At 41.6% G+C, this 19,435-nt stretch overlaps 2 long non-coding RNA genes across 2 annotated transcripts; both read left to right on the top strand.

The window, feature by feature from the left end:
• Positions 1 to 311: 311 nt before the first annotated feature.
• LOC148659785 (uncharacterized) lies at positions 312 to 944 on the top strand. The gene is made up of 2 exons (XR_015939321.1): positions 312 to 545; positions 633 to 944. It is a non-coding gene; the product is annotated as an uncharacterized LOC148659785 (long non-coding RNA).
• Positions 945 to 14,034: 13,090 nt separating this feature from the next.
• LOC148659784 (uncharacterized) lies at positions 14,035 to 14,588 on the top strand. The gene is made up of 2 exons (XR_015939323.1): positions 14,035 to 14,173; positions 14,277 to 14,588. It is a non-coding gene; the product is annotated as an uncharacterized LOC148659784 (long non-coding RNA).
• The last annotated feature ends 4,847 nt before the right edge of the window (positions 14,589 to 19,435 follow it).

Genomic DNA, 19,435 nt, shown 5'->3' with positions numbered 1-19,435 from the left:
GATGGGCACCTCGTACGAGTTGTAATCCTTGAGGTACCAAAAAATAAACAAAAAAATAAACGAAATTAGTTAAAGTCTTCATGTAATGATCATATATATATATAATGGGGAATGCAGATATACCTGTATTGATGCCCCGGCTAGCTCTGTTGGTAAAGCATCATATTCTCAGGGTAGTGGTTTGGTGTCCCACGTCAGGCACCAGGTCCTCCATGTTGGAGGTTGGGCACAAGGCTAATAACCCTGTCCCGTATAAAACAAGTGTTACGGAAACAGCAACAGGATGTTGCTGCCCCACATGCCAGCGGTGGCCTAAAGGGAAATACATCCATCCATCAGATATATTGAGAAAAGTAGTTAATGGCACTCAAATACTACCATGATAGTTTGCATTGCATGCAAATCACCATCTGTTTCCTGTATATAACTGACTGCATCCTCACTCTCTAATAGTGAAGCTGAAGTTCCTCAGGAGAGAGACTGTGTCCAGTTGTACATCATGAATCACCTCAGTGTCCTGTGTTTTCTTCTGCTGGGACTTTCAGGTAAAATCCCTCCTATTCTGTGTCACTTGGTTCATGAGCTTCATTCACAATGGTGAATCCTGAGCTGATGTCTTTCTGTTTCCACAGCTGTTACAGCCCAGTCCAGCATCACCCTGACCCAGCCTGCCTCTGCAGATTTGAAGAAGCCAGGAGAGTCTCTGAAACTGTCCTGCCAGGTGTCTGGGTTTTCCATAGGCAGCTCCTGGAAAGGCTGGATCCGACAGGCTTCTGGGAAGGGGCTGGAGTGGTTGGCATTCTACTATGATGAGAGCAACACAAAGTACTATGCCTCTTCAGTCCAAGGACGTTTCACTGCCTCCATGGACACTTCCTCCAGCACCTTCTTCTTACAAATGAACAACCTGAAAGCTGAAGACACAGCTGTGTATTACTGTGCGAGAGACACAGTGACAAGACTGAACCAAGAGGCCGTACAAAAACCTGCTCTCAGCACTGAGCTCCTCTCCACACAGCAGGAAACATCTGAGCCACATGACAATGATGTGACCAGATACCATTTAATTTAAGAATGTCCAAAGAAATTGATAGAATCATTATGATTTAAACATTTTATATGTCATTGTGTTTTTTTGTTTAGCATTGAATTCTAAACACCCAACTTTCAACTAATCAAAATGCAGATACAGCCTAGATTAAATAGTATAGCGTCTCCACTCCAAAAGCAGTAAATAAGCAGGTTTTTCACACTAATTCCATGTCAATTATTCTTGTCTCTTTTCATCTAAAAAGATGCCCTGAATATTAACAAACTCGTGTCATGGGCTGTATTATTAAATCATAGCATTGACCTATCCAGTCATAGCAATTTCTCAACATCACTCAGTTCTGATCGGTAGCAGATCACAGCTGCTGGTTTCTAGAACTTTTGACAGTTTTGGGAATCACAATTATCTATTATTCCAAATTCATGGCTTTTGTTTTTCATTGTGGATGCTGTTGCTTAATTAGTCCATGTTAGCATGGCAATGCAATTATCTTTCAATTTTAGAACAAACAACAGGTTTTTAAAATCTAAATCTAAATCTAAATTCTTTTTAACCTACGTTTGTTGAAATGCATCACATATTTTACACTTTTGAATCCTCATCTGCCAATTAATAATCAGTCATTGATTAAATGCATTTCAATGAATGCTTTTCAATAGCCCAGACAGCAGCAGGAATGTGGATCAGCTCACCAATGTTACAGTGATAATTTAAATTGCATTTAGCACAATGTGGTCATTATTAGTCTCAGATTGGTGAAGTCTTGCATAAGATAATGCTGGATTTTAAGGTAGTTAAAACTGTAAAACATGCAATGTCAATGTTTATAAAACTCATATTGGATCACTTCAATGCTGATAGACTACAAGGACATGCGAAGGAACAAGTAAAGGTTTATTCCGCACTGAAAAGAGAAGAAAAAAAACTCAACATTTTGGCTGTGGAGCCTTCTTCAGGTGTGTGGTGTGTGACAAGGGAGATGCAAACATATTTGCTTTCATAGCATTACTAAACTTAAGTATTTGTTCTGTATTTGTTCTGTATTGTCTTTTCAATGCTTGTGAGATGTAAATGAAAATAATTGTCAATTAAACTGCCACTAGGCCAGCTAGAAAGAAACAATGTAAAGCTCTTTTTAAAACCAGGTGCCTGTTATCCCTCCTACATACTGCACTTGTTGAGTATGCAAGTGCTGTGCCCCAGATCAGGACATTCTGCTGTCTGTTTTGTAACCCGGTGCATTCCACACAGTGTGTTGTAGACATGATGATTTTTTTTTAAATAAAAACAAATGTTCTTCTCCATGAAATATCTGATACACTACAAAAGGCACAATAGTTTCACACAATATTGTGAGCCAGGCAGCAGCTACCGTAAGTCTCTGAAGTTCTTTTGCTCTCATTTTGAATTTTAAAAGTCTGATTGGATAGTATATAGCCTAATAAAGTAATTTAAAGCATGTAAGAAATGATTCAGGTGGGTAACTGCGTCAGCATGCGTAGGCTGCAAAGGAACAAGTAATAGGTTTATTCCATGCTGAAAAAAAGAAGAAAGAGAACACAACGTTTCGGCCATGGAGCCTTCTTCAGGTGAGGAAGAAATGATGCCATGAATAACAAAATTGCATATTTGATTTATTATAAAACCACGAACATTAAACAAATCTTATCACTTGCCAGTGGGTGTTTGTTATGATGCAGCCGTGGTTTAACAGAGCTGCAGTGCGATGACTGCCTAAGAAGCCCGATTAGAGAAGCTCAGAAAGAAAATCACTTTGTATAGTGAAGGGAGAGAAATAATACAGGCAGATTGAAAACAGTCAATGTCTGGGGAACTGGAAAAAAAACTGGGCAAGGGCTGTCTGACAAAAGGGGTAAAGTCCAGCGGAGAAACAGCTGCCTGGCTAATGGCAGTAGGAATGGAGGTGCCTCCTAAAAAGGCATTGAATCCATCTGGAAAAAAGAGACTGCTGAATCAGAGCTCTAAAGATAAGATTACTTTATTGGTCATATACAATTTCTTGTATGAAGAATTTGTCTTTTCACATACCTAATATGCTCTCCATGAGACACACACAGAGACAGGAAGAAAAGCTTGGGGTCAGTGTGCAGGGTCAGGGATTTACACAGAATCCCTGGACCAGCTGGAGTTAAGGGTCTTGCTCAGGGGCCCAATGGAGTAGCATTCCTCTGCCAGCTGCAGGATACAAACCAGCAACCTTCCAGCCATAGGTACAGAGCCACCACACAGACCCCAACACAGCAGATAGCAGAGGATGGTTTTGATCCATCGACCTCTGGGGTATGGGCCTAGCACACGTCGGCTGCGCCACTCTGCTGTGAAGAGAAGAAACAGGTTTTTAGGTGGGACTGGATAATACCTGGAACGGTGGAACAATAATCGATTGTCTGGTCTCCTTTATTACATTTTTGTTATTTTTCCTACAAAAACAAATCCTAAAACATCTAGGAAATAAGAACCAAAACATTGTTTAAATTAGAATTACAGTTTTTAAAGTTCCGAGAGCTTGTCCCCAAGTCATTCCTCCAAAAGAATTTCCTTTTTCCTAATAGGTACAGATGTACACAGCCTCTTGAAGTATCCTCCCTTTGTCATTCATCTATTGTATTCTCTAAAAGAGATTCTCTAAGAGTTCTGGGGGTTTTGCCCCACTACTTAAAATTTCACTTTTGTCTGATAGATGTGGGTGTACTTAATTGAGATAGAATAGTTTTGTCCTTCCAAGAATAATGTACTGTATAGCCCATCAAAAGTTGTCTTTTTCTCATTCATTAGCTGCATTCTCTTTGACCCAGTACATTGTTGCTAGGGCTTTGCCCCAGTACTAAAAATCACTGCCATAAAATAATCTCACTTTTTCATAATGGGTACAAGTGTACTGAAATTTTCTATAATAGTATCATCCTGACCTTCTAAAACACCTTATACTTGGTTGTTGTCATTCATGGTGAATCACTCAATGGTGCCAATCGGTGCCAAGCACTCAAAATACACTTTTTTCATCAACAGAGGTTACCTCACCCATGTTATCGATTGCGCCCTCACCCGAACCAAAAACAGCCCCAGACCATCAACTTGATCAGGAACTCCTGGCCTCACAACCACATTCTTTTGGTGCATCTCTATTACCCTTTCTATCCCCTGGACTATTCATGACAACTTTTCCATTTTACAGGATGATCCCTCCATTGGGGTCCCCTTTTCTGAGTGCCCCATCATCTCATATCACCAACCACTTAATCTGCGGAACCTCCTTGTTCACAACTCCCTTGACCGCCCTCAGCAATCATCCACACCAGGCACTTCCCCCTGCAACAGAGCTCGCTGTTTCACCTGCAAATACATATTTAACACCTCAAGAGGGACCGAGACACCAGCAATTACGGCCATCTAGCTTTCGTCCCTGACATCCGAGTGAAAATGCGTTTCCGGAGTCTCTAATTGAGAGCCCTATATGAAATGCTTACGTGGCTAATTACATCATTCATCGCAGAACCACGCTGAAAGCACCATTGCTCAGGTCCATAATTTTTCCCTTCTCATTCTAACTAGAGTATACTTTTTTGTTGCTCTCTTTATGTAATTTTCATGATCACTCCTAAAAAACCCACAGATCCATTCCACACCAACTTTATCTTCTTCGGAGATATCTGACAGTAAGTCAGTCAAATCCACACTCCCAGAATGCCTCACTGTGGCCTTGTCAATTAAATTAAAAGGCGGGCAGTGGGTGGCTCTATGGCTGAAAGGTTGCTGGTTCAAATCCTGTGGCCAGCAGAGAAATCCTACTCTGTTGGGCCCCTGAGCAAGGCCCTTAAGATTCACCCCTTTACAAATGTTTTCTCCCTAATCGATTAATTAACTCCAAATCTTTCTGGAATGTTTGTCCCTGACTTTCTGCCTGCATAGTTTGCTCATGTCTCTCGCCAATATCTTCATGAAGGATTTGTTTTATTTTTTCATAATTTTTGCTATCATATAAAGTTAAGCATTAGAACTTCAAGATTAATGGAGTAGTATTGACATTCCTTTCAAAATTATTTTATAAAGATTAAAGCAAAGATCTTTAATATTGTGGCACCCCCGCCTGGCGTTGCGGCCGAAGAGCGCCCAGCTAGAGTGCGTGGTGAGGGGCAGGATGGGAATGATAGCCTAGGTAGGGACTAGGGAGCCTCTGGTCAGCACCTCTGACCATCTGGAACGGCTGTACATGGTGTGAATGTACTGTAAAATAGTTATCCCAGATACCGTAAAATAGTTATCCCCCCAGTTTTGCACTCTTTTTATACCTGTGCCCACTTTCCACCCTTTACAGACGTATCTGTACCCGAAATGACCCTTGTGTGCTGTAGCCTGTTTTGTTGGGTTTTATTTCTTGCTGCTAAGCTGGACTCCTGTCTGACAACTAAAGCGCTGACTATTTGTACTAAAAGAGCCTGAATTTTTGTCTCCATCCTCGCTGAACCTGTGATGCTACAATATATATATAAATAAAGTAAACACATTGCTCTTAATTGTTACTGCATCTGTCTTATTTCAAGTCATAACTTCAATTGAAGTTATGTATTTCAATGACATAGTGGCTGTTGTATTTAAAAAGGTGCTCCAGCAGGGGGCTGTCATTGCATGACTGTCAAACCCAGCTGATTAAAACTATCTGCTGTGCCAACCTGCCAAGGCCAACCAGACACTCACGTTCAGTTAATGACAGAAGCAATAAAGTTATACTGTATGTAATACTGCTTAATGATCGTGCAGACACAGAGATCATAACCTTGATATTTAGAATAATCATAACTTGATAAAGAGGTGTTACAGCATAAGAGCAGCACAGTCTGGCATTGATGAAGCTGTACAAACAAGAGCTTAAAGCTGTTGATTCATTGGTGTCAGTGTCACTTTACCACTCAGGTATTAAAGAGACAGAGAGTGATTAAATAATCTTTTAGAAAGCAGGTCTCCTTGCCCAGTGTGTGATTCAGTATTTAAGCTGTGTGTCACAGTGCCCATCCCATGAGGAGGAGTCCATGCAAACTCAGAGGCTTCCTGCCTCATTTATCTCACTGTGCTGGAGAAAAAACAGCTGAGAGTGTTGACTGTCTGGACTGAAGTGTCTCTACAGACCACAGTTTCAACCAGCAACAATGGCTTTTCTCACTGCAATACTCTTAGCAAGCACGTATTTAACAGGTGAGCTTTTCAAACTTTGCTACTAGTGTCAGCGCTAATAGTAATCACTTAATTTCAGATTTTTTTTTCTTCCCACAGGTGTTCAATCCCAGGTCTTGACTGAGTCTGAACCTGCAGTTGTCCAGCCTGGAGGATCTCACAGACTGACCTGTACAGGCTCAGGATTCACATTCAGTAGCTATGCTATGAGCTGGGTCAGACAGGCTCCTGGGAAGGGGCTGGAGTGGGTGGCACATATTTACAGCAGTGGCAGCAGCACATTCTACTCCCAGTCTGTCCAGGGAAGATTCACCATCTCCAGAGACAATTCCAAGAATCAGCTGTACTTACAGATGAACAGCCTGAAGACTGAAGACACTGCTGTGTATTACTGCGCTAAAGACTCACAGTGAGAGAAGTGAAGCCTGAGCCCTGACAAAAACCCTCAAGTGTAACAGGTTTCATTCACAAACAGGAAGCCTGATAGTACTTTCACTTTTTAAAATATAAATGAAACAGCTGAACTGAGAGTTTCCATAGGGTGAACCTGTAAGTGATTTGACCTCATGTCAAGCCAGTACCTCAAGTCCTTAAACCTATATGAAATTAATTTCCTTATCCATTTACGACCAATAAACAGTCATCTTAGTTCCTCAATGTACACTACATTGTCGTGATGTTATGAATGTCAACACTAAATCAATCCACAGTCACAGTGTAGTGCCTGAATGCATATGAAGTAACAGACACCTGTTTTAGATGACATTTCAGGTTTTTGATCTACTGAGAAAGTAAGCCCAGCCTCTCAGGGAATTACTGGCAGGGAGTCAGTGGTAGACATTGGCATGTGGTTTTGTGGTTTTGTGTGATTTGAATGAAAGTGTGTGGTTTCTACATCTTGTATGTAAAAAATATCATCTAACTTAAGAGTTAGTACATAGTGGCATATTAACTGTGGGTGTGTGTGTTTTGAATGAAGGTGTTACATAGCTCTCCGTTGGCCAGGTCTCCACACTTAGAATTATTTCCCTTTGAGTTGGGAGAAATATTGACCTTGAAAGTTGTATTTTGCTCAAAGACTTAAGCGTTACTCTAACCCAGGTTCTGACTATTGGTTAATGCAGATCCCAGGACACTGTACATGAGCGCAGTTTATCAGCTTGTAGTCCTATTTTGATTTAATGGCAGTTTCTCCCTCACACCTCATGCCAACAGCAAGTGAAAATGGCAGCTCCAGGAAACCTCCAGGACAATTTTGCTCTTCATTATATAATGAAATTATCTGTGATATCATCTCTTGGTGGTGTAGATGTTACAAATGTCTTGAATTTTCCCTAAAAAGATATTTAATAATTACGAGCTATGGTGTCCCAACCCTTCTCACTGGACTGAAGCAAGGCAGTCCAGTCAAGGTCCTGGGAGGCCAGTGTGTGCTTACAGGTCTTCATTCCAACTCTTAATAAGCTCAATTGGCTTATTACCGACATGATTGATCCATTAATAGGTACTTCCAGTTCTTCATGCGCTACTGCTTTAAAGAAGCCAGGAAAATCTCCAGGCACAGCACCTCCTGCAGGACTGGGATTAGACAACCTGTATTATAGATATAGTCTCTGGATCCTCTCCATTGTCATTTCAGATACTCAGCTCATTAGTGCCTATGCTCTGGAAATTGAATGTAAACTCCAGTCTGGAAGGACTGGTATCTGCTGTAAAGATTGGTATCCGCTGTCACCCTCATGTTAGCTAACTGTTTTCATTTCTTTTATGTAAAGTTATAAAAAGGGTTAAGGCATGGTAAAGTAATTAACTGCACTTCTGATACATTACCCAATTGGGGTGCCATTCTTACAGGTGCTTTGTGTCTTACAATTCTTGAACAGAGCAACTAACAGCCATCTTCAGAGTTTTAAAAACACCTCACCAAGACACCTTTGTGAAAAAAAAACATGCAGTTTATGATATGATGGATTTCTAACCAAATTTCAGACTATCCATCCATTCATTTTCTAATCACTTTACCGCTTACTCCAATTCAAGACCCAATCCTAGCACACAATGGGTATAAGGCTGGGTACGTGCTGGACGGAACACCAGTCCATTGCAGGACGAACAAACTCAAACTCTAACAGCCACACACTCACACCAAGGCCAATTATGAGAAAGTGAGAAACCTGGAGGAAACTCATGTGAACATGAGATGAAAATACAAAGTCCACACAGATAGCACCCCAGATCTGGAATGGAATGGAACCAAGGGAACTACCACTTAGCATTTCTGCTGGAGGTAGCAAAATGCTATCATGATGATATTCCCACCATATACTGTCCAGTATAGGTACAGGTATCAATGAATGATTTTTTATTCAATTTTAGCAAATAGAGAAATTGAGTTAGTAATTCCTCATTAACTGTTTTGAATCTATGTACTTTTGCAGAATACTAAAGATTTGATTGCTTGGCGCTGTAGGTCATTTAAGATTGAAAACCAAAAATCATCTATATGTTATCTTGCCTCCAAAGAAAGACACCCTAGAGAGTCCTCTGAGCAGCTGGGGTCTTAAGTTATACCATGCTCAGTGCTCTTATATGCCTTGTATGCAAACTTTTTGCAACAGCTGCCTGAATATAACTGAAAGTGAAACGGCAGTTTCCTAAAACAGCGGCCGTGCTTGGATTAACACCGTGAGTTTCCTGTGTGTTCTGTATCGTTGCCTGCTTCTACTTTCAGGTACAAAGAGGATTTTGCTATTGAGACTATGACACTGCATTTTAAGCAGTAAAAATCAGAATCTTGATGTTATTTACCAGTTATTTGCCAACTGTCTTCACTGCTGTTGAAACACAGTGCAACATCACGCTGACACAGCCGGCCTCAGTGGAACCAAAGAAAATTGGAGAATCTGTTAAGCTGTCCTGTGTGGTTTCTGGGTTTGGTATAGGTGACCACCACAAAGAGTGGCTCCGCCAAGCCCCTGGGAAGGGTTTGGAGTGGTTGGCCAGTTACCATACTGAGAGTTTAACTAACTATTAAGGGCGCTTTTTTGCCTCCATTGACACCTCCTCCAGCACCTTCTTCTTACAAATGAACGACCTGAAGACACAGCTGTGTATTACTGTGCGAGACACACACTAAGACAACTGTACCAAGTAGCCTGACAAAGACCTTCCCTCAGCACAGAGCAGGAAACATCTGAGCTGCACAATGTTGATATTGTTTATGCATGATGTCGGTACTACAATACACTGATGTTTTCAGCCCAGAATATTTGTCAGAGCCTCCAAAGTCCAGCATTGCCCGAGGTGCAACTTAAGAACTGGGAGAGCTGATACCTCTAAGCCAGTACAAATATGAGAAAGTCCCTGGATCAAAGTAATCTTCTGATAGCACATCTATATTGGAATGTCTGGCACTCGTTCACTGTGGTTGCCCAGAGACAAATAAATTTCCCATACATTTCCACCAAACAACTAAAAGGGTACACTGTGTGTTAACTTTCATAAGTAAGATAGTAAGCTGCTATACCATAGTTATAGTAGGATAGTTACGTAGTATATAATACTATGTTCTGTAGTATAGAATATAGTAGTATGTATAGTGCTACACTATTATGGAGTAGGGTCATTGAATTAAATACATACATATATCTGGTCTACATGACATTTCATGTAAACCTTGAAACATCCATTCTATTCCACAGTTTTGTGATGTATTTTATGATTAAAGAAGGAGTAATGCAAATGTGTGTCAATTTAAGATTCATATTGTAACGCATACGGCCACCACACTTCCCTGTGAATAGCAGGGGCCGCAGCCGCCAGGCTGATGGGAGATTTCCCTTTAGCTCAAGAGGCTGGGTTCCTGTTGAGCGATGCCAGAGGCCTGGGTTTGAGTCCCCGACAGTGGGGGGCCGATCTGATGCGGCAGAGGCGAGGGTGCCCACGTGAACCCTGAAGCGCTACAATATTGTTATGAAAATATGAATATTCATCTTAAAAAAACACATACACATAAAAGTTGCTCCTCTTACAGAACGGAGTGAGGTCATTATCACTATGAATTTGAAAACCACAGGGGGGCTGCAATCACATCAGACAGTACAACTCCATCCACTTTCCACCACAGGATCGAGAGGGAGTCAGACCCTCTCCTGGCAAACAACTAGTTCAAGGAGGGATACACCCTGGATGTGACGCTAGGCCATCTGCTGCGATATAAGGCAGTACAGAAATTCCAAGTGTTATGTGTACATTGTTGTAACAGAGATGAAGTGTAAAATAACTGAGTTTATTGCATGCAAGGAACAATTAGATCAAAGTATTGTTCAGAATATAGGTACAAAACTTCCAGTTTTTATAGCAAACTCCAGTCGTGTTTCTGAGGCAAATTGTTACCATGGTAATAGAGGGAAGGCAACTGGTGTTTGGAGATTTCCCAGACTTTAACCACTTTTAATGGTTGGTCTTAGGTTTCCTTAGTTGGGGGAAACTAATGTCAGCTTGCATCTGGAATTCTTATCAGTTAACCCCCATCCCTGCGATAACTCAAAGCCTGGAATGTCTTGTGTCACAAGAAATCAGTTAACCCCTTCTTCACATCTTATATATTTCTTCAACATTAACACACATGATTCACAGGGTAATGATAGTGACATGCATGCTAATAATGCAGCTGAGACAAATCTGCATAAATGCATTTGCCACCCATTTTCAAGCACTAAAATTAAAATTGTAAATAAAAAGACATTAAGGTACATATTGAAATATAATCCTTCACTGGCTTCACCATAGATGAAATTTTAATGTAAAAGCCAGATGATCCCTTATAAAAAGAATGAAGGAGTCAATGTTAAATCAACACTTAAATCCATTTCCCTGCCACAAATTCCAAACTTGTCCCTGAATTTTAATTTTCTGAAATCTGCACCCTTCATGTATACTGTATGTCCAATGGGGAGCCAAAGTCAGCATTGAAATTCTATCTGAGATGATCATTTTCAATCTGAGTGGAATGAATCTGAACATAACCAGTCTTTCTATTTTACAATGGATAAAAGGGGACAAGAAGTTAATACCATCAGGAGCAGCAGTGACCATCATCTGAAGGAATATAAGAGCTCTATGATAGTTTGCATTGCATGCAAATCACCATCTGTTTCCTGTATATAACTGACTGCATCTCCACTCTCTAACAGAGAAGCTGCAGCTCCTCAGGAGAGAGACTGTGTCCATTTTTACACCATGAATCATCTCAGTGTCCTGTGTTTTCTTCTGCTGGGACTTTCAGGTAAAATTGCTCCTGTTCTGTGACGCTTGCTGTATGAGCTTGGTTCACAATGGTGAGCCCTGAGCTGATGTCTGTTTGTTTCCACAGCTGTTACAGCCCAGTCCAGCATCACACTGACCCAGCCTGCCTCCGCAGATTTGAAGAAGCCAGGAGAGTTTCTGAAACTGTCCTGCCAGGTGTCTGGATTCCAGATAGACAGTTATTATAAAGGCTGGATCCGACAGGCTCCTGGAAAGGGGCTGGAGTGGTTGGCAAGCTATGATGATGAGAGCAACACAAAGTACTATGCCTCTTCAGTCCAAGGACGTTTCACTGCCTCCATTGACACCTCCTCCAGCACCTTCTTCTTACAAATGAACAACCTGAGAGCTGAAGACACAGCTGTGTATTACTGTGCGAGAGACACAGTGACAAGACTGAACCAAGAGGCTGTACAAAAACATGCCCTCAGCACTAAGCCTCTCTTAACACAACAGGAAACATCTGAGCCACATATGTCAAAGATGGTGCTGTTAATACAGAGCAAGCAGATAACTTTTGGGTTAAACATGTCTGAAGAAATGGAAAGAATCATTATTTTTCTAAACTTCTTGTATCTCACTGTTTAACACTTTAGCATTGAATTATTCGCACACAATATAATAATAACCATAATAAAAACAGAAGTACAGACTAGAGTAATTATGAAAATGCATGTGCAAAAGATTTTTCAGTGCTGCAAGAACTATTTTTGAGCAGAGAACTTCTAGGAGGCAGCAGACCCCATGATTTAAAGTTGTAATAGAGGGATCCCCTTCGCTTAACAGGTACTCCAGAAATCCAACGCTGGACAGCTACTCCAAGTGTCAAGAGCTTTTATTGATTAACGTGGTCCTGAAATGTAGTGCTAGAAGAGACCCTGATCCCCGCAAATAATAACATATTACATAAGACAACATACATTTCTTTAATTGTGGAGTGGTGGCACTGTGGCTAAGGAGCCACGTCTGTGGCTGGAAAGTTGTTGGTTTGAATCAGGTGGCCAGCAGAGGAATCCTACTCTGTTGGGCCCCTAACAAAGGCCCTTCACCCCAACTGCTCCAGGGGTGCTGTATAAATGGCTGATCCTGTGCCCTGACCCCAAGCTTCTCTCCCTGTCTGTGTGTCTCATGGAGATCAAGCTGGGGTCTGTGAAAAAGACAAGTTCCTAATGCAAGAAATTGTGTATGACTAATAAAGCGATCTTATCTTAACTGTGCACAGAAGACAGTGAATTATACACTTCTAAGGTATACAGGAAACTATTCCATTTGGATTCCATTTAACCAGTATGGTCCATATTCTATATTTTGTAATAACATGGTTGTACAAAGTTCAAGAGCCATTATAAAATTAGAATTGACATATGAAAGCTAGAATCAAATAAACGTTTTTTGAAAAAAAAACAAATTTAGTTTATTTCTCTTTCCTGGTGTCTACTGGAATGGCCTCTGGTGGGCCCCAGATCTACAAAGTAGCAATGCTATCCACTGCGCCCCCAGCTTCATAATCCGTGATTGAATTAAGAGGCCAGCAAAGATAAGGGCTCTGAGACAGTGTTGCTTTTCTGTACACAGTGAAAGTTAGTGAATTTCGCCTTGGCTGAGAAGTGGCAAATGCTTTGCATGCTGTTTTTGAAAATATCTAATGATTGCGAGCCAAGGCGTCCCAATTCTTTTCAATGGACTAAAGCAAGGCAGTCCAGTCCTGGTCCTGGAAGCCAATCGCCTGTTTATAGATCTTCAATCAAACTCGAGTCTTAATGGGCTAAATAGGCTTATTATTGGTTTACATGGACCAAATGAACAGCTTCTTCTACTGTAGCTCTTCAGGTGCTGCTACTTCATATAGACTTCGATTACCCACAGACATGGCTCCAGGATTGAATGTCCTGTATTGATGATATGGTTTCTGGATTCACAATGATTTTAACTATACAGCTCAGTCTTGCCTAATCTCATGAGTCTGGATGTAAATTCCAATCTGTAAAGTGATGTTTCTCTCAAGGTAAGTAATTTTGTATTTATCCCTTTGTGTAAAGTTCTGAAACAACAGTCAAAAGACATGGTGGAGTAATTCACTCCACTTCTCACATGTAAGCTGATGGGAGTGACATTCTCACTCTGTATTTTACACTTCTTGCTAAATAAATAGAGGCAGAGCAACCCATCCTCAGAGTTTAAAAACACACCATTATAAATACATGCAGTTAATGGCTTGATGTTATTTGTGAAAGTTTCACAAATTTCATCCAGTAGAGAAGATACTATAAATACTATACGCATTTCTACGTTATATTTAGCATATGCATTGTTGAAGCAGAATGGCTAAGATTTGAGTGTTAGATTGCTCTGCTCTATGTGACCCCAATTAACATTCAAAACTGGCAATAATCTGCATGTTATGTTGTTTCCAGAGAAGCACACCCAAGAGAGTCCTCTAAGCAGCTGGGGTCATTAGTTATACCAAACTCGATGCTCTTATTTTGCCTTGCATGCAAACTGATTGCAACAGCTGCCTGTATATAACTGACAGTGAAGCTGCAGTTACCTAAGAGAGCAGCTGCGCTCACATTGACATCATGAGTTACCTGCGTGTTCTGTATCCTTGCCTGCTACTGCTTTTAGGTACAAAAGGGATTCTACTATTAAGATTATGACATTGTGTTTTGAGCACTGAAAATCAGGGTCCTGACATCGCTGACCTGTCATTTGTTCACTGTCTTCACAGCTGTTGAAACACAGTGCAGCATCACGCTGACACAGCCGGCCTCAGTGGAACCAAAGAAAATTGGAGAGTCTGTCAAGCTGTCCTGTGTGGTTTCTGGGTTCGGCATAGGTGACCACCACAAGATATGGGTCCGACAAGCACCTGGGAAGGGTTTTGAGTGGTTAGCAAGTTATCGTACTGAGAGTTTCACTAACTATTATGCGCCTTCAGTCCAAGGACGTTTCACTGCCTCCATTGACACCTCTTCCAGCACCTTCTTCTTACAAATGAACGACCTGAGAGCTGAAGACACAGCCGTGTATTACTGTACGAGAGACACAGTGACAAGACTAAACCAAGAGGCCATACAAAAACCTGCTATCGGCACTGAGCGTCCCTACACACCACAGGAAACATCTGAGCCACATGACTCATGATGCTGTTTGTACAAGATGTCAATGCTGTGTTACACTGAGAATGTCAATCCTGAAGACTAGTGAGAACCTCCATAATCCAGCTCTTCCAGAAACGCAATTTCAGAACAGGGAGAACTGACACCTCTCAGCCATTAAACTATGAGAAACTCCCAAGATCAGTTTAGTCTACTAAGAAAATATTGGTGTTCAGAAATCCAATCAGTTGAAAACCACTGTCCAGCAGGTTATTCTGGATCCATCATACTCTCAGCGTGTTTAAAGATGTGAAGATATTAAGACTGATTTTGAAAGAGATTGCAGGATAACTGTCTTTAAGGATCAGATGTTGGGACATCAAGTCTGGATGATTGGTAAACATAATGTAAGACATTAAGTGGATCTGATTCCTGATAGACCTGTCAATTAAATCTGGAATTAGACACCAAGCATGAAACTATCAATTAGACCTGGGAGCTCTCCTGTTTCTATAGTTCACAGAACTGAAAGCTGGAGAGGATATAACAGAATAGGAAGAGATGTAAACGTGTATCAGTCTAAGATTTGTGCTCTGTTAGTAAAAAAACACCCATGAAACCTGCTTTTCCTTAGTCCTTGAATGTGGATGTTTTTACTTAGACTTCAAAAACCACTAGGGGGCAAAAGTCACACAGGACACCACAACTGCAGCTATGAAGTGGAACTCTAGAATTCCCAAGTGCAAGTTAATTAACACACTTGATACAGAGGGTATTTATTGTCAAACACATGGCAGGGAGGCTGAGACATATTACAAATGAGTGAGAGTTATTTTACACATCACACATGTAAAATAATAAATGTTTATATTTTTATATCACAGTATGATGGTCTTAGAGAATTCTAAAGAGCAGGAAAGTGTTGTTCTCAAAACTAAAATGATATTTGCTATTACAACTCTGTTGTCATAAACATGATAATCATCATGGCTCTAACCTAGATTAGATAGTCATTTAAAAGTCAAACGATCCCTTATAAAATGATTAAAGAAGTCAATATTAAGTCACCTCTCAAATCCATTTCAGAGAAAATGCAGGCTTGTCCCTGGATTCCCATTTTCTGTTATCCACACCCCTCCTGTATATGTCCAATAGGTAGTCAAAGTCGGCATCGAGATACAATCTGAGTTGATTGTAAACAATCTGAGTGGAATGAATCTGAACATCAATGAAACATAAGAGGACAATAAGTAAATAGTATCATGGGCAGCAGTGAACATCAGCTGAGGGAATATAACAGCCCCACAGTAGTTTGCATAGCATGCAAATCATCATCTGTTTCCTGTATATAACTGACAGCATCCTCACTATCTAACAGTGAAGCTGCAGTTCCTCAGGAGAGAGTCTGTGTGCAGTTTTACACCATGACTCACCTCAGTGTCCTGTGTTTTCTTCTCCTGGTACTTTCAGGTAAAATCCCTCCTGTTCTGTGATGTTTGGTGTATTGGCTTTTGTCACAATGGTAAACCCTGAACTGATGTCTGTTTGTTTCCACAGCTGTTACAGCCCAGTCCAGCATAACGTTCACTCAGCATGCCTCTGCAGAGGTGAAGAAGCCAGGAGAGTCTATGAAACTGTCCTGCCAGGTGTCAGGGTTTCTATTCGGCACTTATAGGATAGGCTGGATCTGACAAGCTCCTGGGATGGGGCTGGAGTGGTTGGCCAGCTACGTTAGCGAAACTCGCAGTCCATACCATGCTTCTTAAGTCCAAGACCGTTTCACTGCTTCCAATGACATCTCCTCTGGCTCCTTCATCTTACAAATGAACACCCTGAGGGCTGAAGACACAGCTGTGTATTACTGTGCGGGAGTCACAGTGACAAGACTGAACCAAGAGGCTTTACAAAAACCTGCGCTCTGCAATATGCCTCTCTACTCATGACAGGAAGCATCTAACCAGCACTTATATTTCATTGCATAGCAGTGAATATAGCATTAATGAAGTTTTAAAAATGGACATTCAGGAGCACAATAGAGTAGAGGAGTTTATTGTCATATGTACATGTGCACTGGAATTCTTATTCACACTGATCTCTCGGTACATACACAGTACAACAGACAAGACAGGCAAGACATTTCAAAATAATAAATAATACAGCCAGAACAATAAATATGTAGTAGTGCAAGTAAACATGGTAGACCATGCAATAAGTACATAGTGCAGATGTGCATTGAGTCAGAAGCATTGCAGTTAGCTGTAGTGCAGTAGAGTAGAAGTTGTTATTAAGTCTAGTGGTCTGTGCTTTAACAGTGCGGTACCGCTCGCCAGAGCAAAAAGGGGGAGAACAGTTTGTGGCCAGGATGGCTGGGATCCTGAATGATGGATCAGGGCTTTATTGTGACACGGATGGTGTGAATCTCCCCTGTGATTTACCGATTGATGGTAAAACACATTCCTTAATCCTCTTTTCCACAACCCTCTTGTAGTGTGTCTCTGTCATGCATTGTAGTATTGCTGTGATCCCACTAGTGAGGACACTTTCTATGGTGCTAAAGTAAAAATTCATGAAGAACTGCTTCTCCATACTGAATTTCTTTAAGCACTGCAGAAAGTGCAAGTGCTACTGTGCCTTTTTCAGACTGGCTACAGTGTTGTGAGACCAAGCCAGGTCAGTGGAGATCTGCAGGCCAAGAAACCTGAAGCAGCTGATGGTTTCCACTGCTGTGCCATTGGTGCTGATTGGGGCGTGACTCCCTCTGGGTCTCCTGAAGTCCACTATGAGTTCTTTGTCTTGTTGCCATTCAGGGACAGATTGTTGTCAAGGCACCATCATTTAAGATGCTCCACCTCACATCTTTATGCGGGACTCATAGTTGTTGTTGATCAGGCCAACAATAGTGGTGTCATCTCCAAACTTAATGATGTGGTTGCTGCTGTACGTGGCTGTACAGTCGTAAGTAAACAAGTAGTAAAGCCTAGGACTGAGACAGGAGCCTTGGGGAGCTCCAGTGTTCAGGATCACTGTAAAGGAGATAATGGTGTCAATATTCACAACCTGTGGTCTACCCGTCAGGAAATCTAGGATCCATTTGCAGATAGACTTACATAAACCCAGATTCCTGAGAACATACAGGAGGTGCCCTACCTGTCTAAATGCTCTAGGGCAGTATGAAGTGCTAGAGTAATGGCATCATCAACTGACCTATTCATGCGGTAAGCAAACTGAAGTGGGTCAAGAGAGTCTTGGATAGTGCAATTTATATAGGACAGTACGAGGCTTTCCAAGCACTTTATGACCACTGAAGTGAGTGCCACTGGGTGGTCATCGCTCAAAATAGTTACCTTGGTCTTCTTGGGCAGTGGTACAATTAATAGTGACAGAGAGAGGTTAAAAATGTCTGTATACACGGGAGATAGTTGTCCTGCACAGATTTTAAGGACACGAGGGGAGACACCATCTGGGCCGGCTGCTTTATGGGTATTGACGCTCTTAAAGGCTCTACACACCTCATGTTTAGGGAGCTGTTACAAAACGTCCCCTGGTTTACTGGGGGTCTTAATAGCGGCTTGGTTTTCTGAGCCTCAAAGCAGGAGTAAGAGGTGTTCAGTTCATCTGGTAGAGATGCTTCAGTGCAGGCAATACTGCTGGTGTTGCCTTTGTGGTTCGTGATAACCTGCAAGCCTTGCTTGAGTCATCCCCAAGCTGTTTTTCCTGTTTTTCCAGTTTAATAGCTTTCTCCAGGTCATACTTTATTTTTATACACTTCTCTGTCACCTGATTTGAAGGCAGCAGAACGCACTTTGAGTTTGCAGTGGATGTCTTTGATCCTCCAGGGCTTCTTATTGGAGTATGTGTGGATCTCCCTGGTAGGAACACATCTTTCCAAACAGTAGCTGATGTAGGATGTGACCACCTCTGTATACTCATTCAGATCAGTGGAAGAATCTTTGAATATACACCAATCAGTAATTTCGTAAGAGTCTGCGAGTTATTGGTCATCAGCATCTGACCAGCGCTGCGCGGTCTTTTATGCAGGTGGCGCTCTTCGGCCTCTGCTTGTAAACAGGAAGAAGGAGTCCAGAGGCGTGGTGAGACTTCCCAAAATGCGGATGTGAAATGGAGTGACGTAGTCTTTTAATGGTGGTTTAACAGTGATGCAGTGTGTTATTGCTTCTAGTCGGAACAGAAACATGCTGAGAGTACTTTGGTAGTCATTTTTTAAGGCTGCAGTGGTTAGTCCCCTGCCATGATAGAGACAGCTTCCGGATGTGTGTTTTCATATTGTTACGGCCGAAGAGTGCCTCGCTGGGGTGCGCGGCGAAGGGCAGGATAGGAGGAGGAGTCAAAAGGGGGACTGAGGGCTACTGGCCGGCACAGGTTGACCGTCTAGTGTGATGGTACATAGTTGTGGGCTGTTGGACTGTTATGTAAATAGTTATCCCCACTTTACAACTTTTATATCTGTACCCACTTTACACCCTATACTGTACCTGTGTACCTGACCCCAAGTGACCCTAGTGTAGTTTGTAGGCATTTGTCTCCGTTGTTTTTTCTGCTGTGCCGGCAACAAAGAGCAGTTTTCTTTTCTAAAAAAGAGCCTGAATTCCTGTCTAAATCCTCACTGACCCCGTTGCACTACAGTATACTATTTAACAGCAAGTCTGTACAGCTTGCTGAGCGCTGCTTCAGCATTAGCATGCATGCAGGTGAATGTACACAGTGGTCATAATAGCAGCCTTTCAGGTAAGTAATTAGGGTGACATTTTTAAGTTAGATATTTTGGCTT

The sequence above is a fragment of the Lepisosteus platostomus genome, chromosome 6 (genome assembly GCF_059453375.1).
Source record: "Lepisosteus platostomus isolate fLepPlt1 chromosome 6, fLepPlt1.hap1, whole genome shotgun sequence".
Taxonomy (NCBI): Eukaryota; Metazoa; Chordata; class Actinopteri; order Semionotiformes; family Lepisosteidae; genus Lepisosteus; species Lepisosteus platostomus.
The sequence above is the reverse complement of the archived record's forward strand: the minus strand, read 5'-3'. Positions and strand labels throughout refer to the sequence as shown.